Raw genomic sequence first — 4,001 nt, 5'->3', positions numbered from 1 at the left:
GCTGGGGCGGCGGCTGCTGCCCGGGATCCATGGCTGCGCCTCGGCTCCGCCCGGACGGCCCGACTGTGTCTCCGACTCGGCGGCGTGCGCTCAGGCCCGGGGGACTGCGCGGCCCCGCATCGCCTGCGCCCGGGACGCTGCGCCCCGTTGTCCCGCGGCGAGGACTTCCCTGGAGCCGCGGCACCGAAGCGGGCGTCCCCTCCCCCTCCCCGTTTCCTCCTCGGCTTCCTTCCTTCCTCCCTTTCTTCACCCCGGCGGCGGCTGCGCCCCGACTGAGACAGAAACTTCGGCTCCAGAAGCCCAAACTAAAAACTTGAGCACAGCGCCCGCCCGCGCACCTCGCGGGCTCCGCCTCCTCGCGGCTCTTCCTTCCTCTGCGCGCCCGCCCGCACCGAATCCCCGGCCGCGGCCCCGGGGAAAACTTTCCCTGCATAGAGTTGCTACATTCCTGCAGACTTCCCGGCCGCACGTGACCCGCGCCCTCCGCCTGCGCTGCGTGCGCACCGGCCGAGGTTCCGTGCTGCCGGGACCCAGGATTCACGGCGCGCCGCTCCCGCTGCTCCCAGTCGCCCTCGGCCGCCGAAGGCCGCTCGCCTCTCCCCTTCCCCGCCGGAGCTCGGGAAAGGACGCGAGAAACCGGGAGAAGACGTGTCACACCCTTCCCTTCCGAGTCCTCTGCTGGCTTAAAGTCGCAAGGCTAGGCTAGATTCAAAAAATAGTGTCCAAAGGCAGCGATTTTAATCAGCCACTTTTTTAAAAAACGTTCTGTTTTTCCCTTTACCGCTTAATACACGGGAAAACAACTTGCGAAGCTGAGAAGCGCTACAATGAAGCTTGAAACCAGGTCTCTATCTTACAAAAAGAAACAAAGTGTTACTTTTTCTTTCCTTTTTTAAGTCTCTAATTGTAGCCAAGGCTGGCCTCTATCTCGTGGCAACCCTGCCACGGTTGAGTCCAAGCTAGGGCCACTACGCCCAATATTACTTTTTTCCTGTTGGGTTATTTGGTTCGTTTGGATCAGTGGTTATTTTTTGTTTGTTTTAATTACATTCACCTGTATTTCACTGTGTATGTGTGTAGGTGCTCATGCCGTGACGCACAAGTAGAGGTCAGAGGACAATTTAAGAGTCGGTTCTCCCACCGTGTGGAGACGTGGACTAGAGCCCAAGTGGTCAGGCTTAGGGATTAGTTGGCATTCTTACCTCCTGAACCATCCCACCCTCCCTGGTTTGCTATGTTTGAGGAAGGGTCTCTTCTAGTGCAGGCTGGCCTCCAGCTTGCTGTGTAGTTGGGGCTGTTTGAACTGATCCTCCTGCCTCAGCCCTTCAAGGGCTGGGATTACAAATGTGTGCCACCGTATCAAGCACAAGCACATTATTTGTTTTTTGTTTTTTGTTGTTTTTTTTTTTGTCTTTTTGAGACAGGGTCTCCTTGTAGTCCCAGCTGTCCTGGAACTCACTATGTAGACCAGGCTGGCCTCGAACTCACAAAGATCCGCCTGCTTCTGCCTCCCAAGTGCTGGGATTAAAGGCATGCGCCACCACGCTTGGCTACATTGTTTGTTTTTAAAGTGAAAATCACATAGGCTTTTTCCCCCCACCAAAACTTGCGATTCAGTCACTTGGAACTTCAGTGCTAAACATTAATGAATAACGAACCAATGCTTAACTTCAGGGAAGCAGTCCTTTCCCCTGCGCCTGATGCCAGGATAGACAGTGAATGCGCAGAGTAAAATATGAAATGCCAGGTCACCTTAACCCTGTATTCAAGGGGCCCATCTGGAATCACTCAAAAACAATGAAAATGTGTTGTGTTTTTAAGTCGTGCGACTTTTTAAAAATCAGTTTTATAGATATAAGTCATATACTATAGTTTCCCACTTAAGCAATTTAGTGTTTTTAAAGTGCGTCCATTGGGTTATGCAACAGATCTTTAAACATACTAGTTCTTTCTCAAGAAATCTGGCTTCGTATTTTAATGATTTTGCCTGCAATGCAAGTGAAAGGGGTATAAATAGGATTAAGTAAAGAAAGGACCCTTGAGCAAAAACGATAATCGCTTCCTCCAGCCATGACTTGCCCTGAGAATTCTGAGCGCGCACTCTATTGCCTGGTGTGGAAGAGCTGGGTGAGCTGGCTTCAGACAGGCAAGATTTTAATCAACTGATGCAAACCCTCGGTTTCTTGTCCGGAGAGGAAGTAGGGTACATGACACCCCCCCCCCAACTGATTCTTTCATTTTTTCCCACCTCCACCTTCAAGTGTCAGGAACATTTAACCAAAAACTCCTGGGTTCCTAGAGTGAAAGTTTCGAGTTCCGGTCTCAGTCCCCCCATCCAGCAGCTGTCAGATGTTGAACAAGTTACCTGTTTCCTGCCCTTTAATTTTGGCGTCAGGGGTAATAACATCCACTTCCTGTCTCTTACATGGTTGGGGCATTAAATGAGTCAATGGACATAAAGTACTTGGCCCAGTTTGTGGCACATGGCAAGTTCTTAGTAGTCATCACCATCCCATGCTTACAGATCACCTCACTCACAGTGGCACCACCTTTGTCATGGTTGGTTTTTAGGCAGAGTCTGGGGAAGGGGAAGCCTGATGGTGTGTTCTCCATCTCTAACCCAAGTTAATCCACAGACAAAACCTTTGGGATATCTATCTACAAACAGATATCATTAAAAAGTTGAACTCGGGGCTGGAGAGATGGCTCAGCAGTTAAGAGCACTGGTTGCTCTTGCAGAGGATCTGGGTTAGATTCCCAGCACCCACATGGCAGCTAGCAGCCAACCATGATGCCAGTTCCAGGGGATCCGACACCCTCTTCTGACCTTCACAGACACTGCACAACAGGAAGGCACTTACATGCAGGCAATATACTTATGCACATAAAATATATATTTTTAAAAAGTTGAACTGAAGCCAGATGTGGTGGCACATGCCTTTAACCCCAGTGCTCTGAAGGCAGAGGCAAGTGGACCTCTGAGAGTTCAAAGCCAGCCTTGTCTTGTTACATAGTAAGTTCCGGGCCAGGTAGGGATATGTAGTGAGACCCTGTCTCAGACAAATAGGAAAAAAGTTGAATTGAAATCATCCCAGCACTTGGAAGGCTGAGGCAGAGGGATTGCCACAACTTCGAGGCTGGCTTCAGCTACACAGAGAGATCCTGTCTTGAGTGAGCATGGTGGCACATTACATTCCTATAATCCCAGCACTTGGGAGGCAGAGGCAGGAGGATCAGAAGTTCAAGACCAGCCTTATTGGACACAGTGAGTTTGAAACCAGCCAGGACTTCATGAGACCCTGTCTCAAAACAACAAAACCCTTCAACTGAAAGAAACTTCAAGAGCCAATGTGATTGAAACCAGGGGCTGTAATGGAAGTTGTCCCTTAACCAGAGCATTTACTACTATGAACACTGTAATTAGAGGGCTTGAGATACAGCAGGGGGGTGCTTTGGTCAATATTGTTTATTTAAATGAGATCAAAGTTACTGTGATAAGTGGATTGAAAGGCTTTGGGGAGTGATTTTCTGTTCTGTTAGGACCTCTGTATCATTTCAGTCACAGGTTAGTAAAAGATAAGAAACAGGTATTCAGTCCTGCCTACCTGCCCTATAGCACCCTCCTCCTGCCTTTTTTTTTTTTTAATAGCAATTATTAGTTTAAGTCCCCTTGAAATGGAAAAGCAGCTTTTGTTTCTTTTCTTTCCTTGTGTGTGTGTGGGGGGGTGTCCCTCTACAGATCAGGATGATTTTGAACTCATGATCTTCCTGCCTCAGCCTCCCAAATGCTGGGCTTACAGGGATGTACCACCACATCAGGTACCAGGCTTGGAAGGCATCTTCATACAAAGACCCACCATTATCCTGGACCATTTCAATGACTGTTGGTCTTAGGTGAGCACTCACCTCTGCTTCCCTTCAGCCACCTGCTCCTGACTCTAAAGCGGTCATTGTTTGTAAATACTCTGGGTGAAAGATAATGATAGTTATCCAGTTGTGTG

This window comes from Nannospalax galili, unplaced genomic scaffold (assembly GCF_000622305.1).
Source record: "Nannospalax galili isolate Female #2095 unplaced genomic scaffold, S.galili_v1.0 scaffold824, whole genome shotgun sequence".
Lineage (NCBI taxonomy): Eukaryota > Metazoa > Chordata > Mammalia > Rodentia > Spalacidae > Nannospalax > Nannospalax galili.
Note: the sequence above shows the minus strand (reverse complement) of the source record.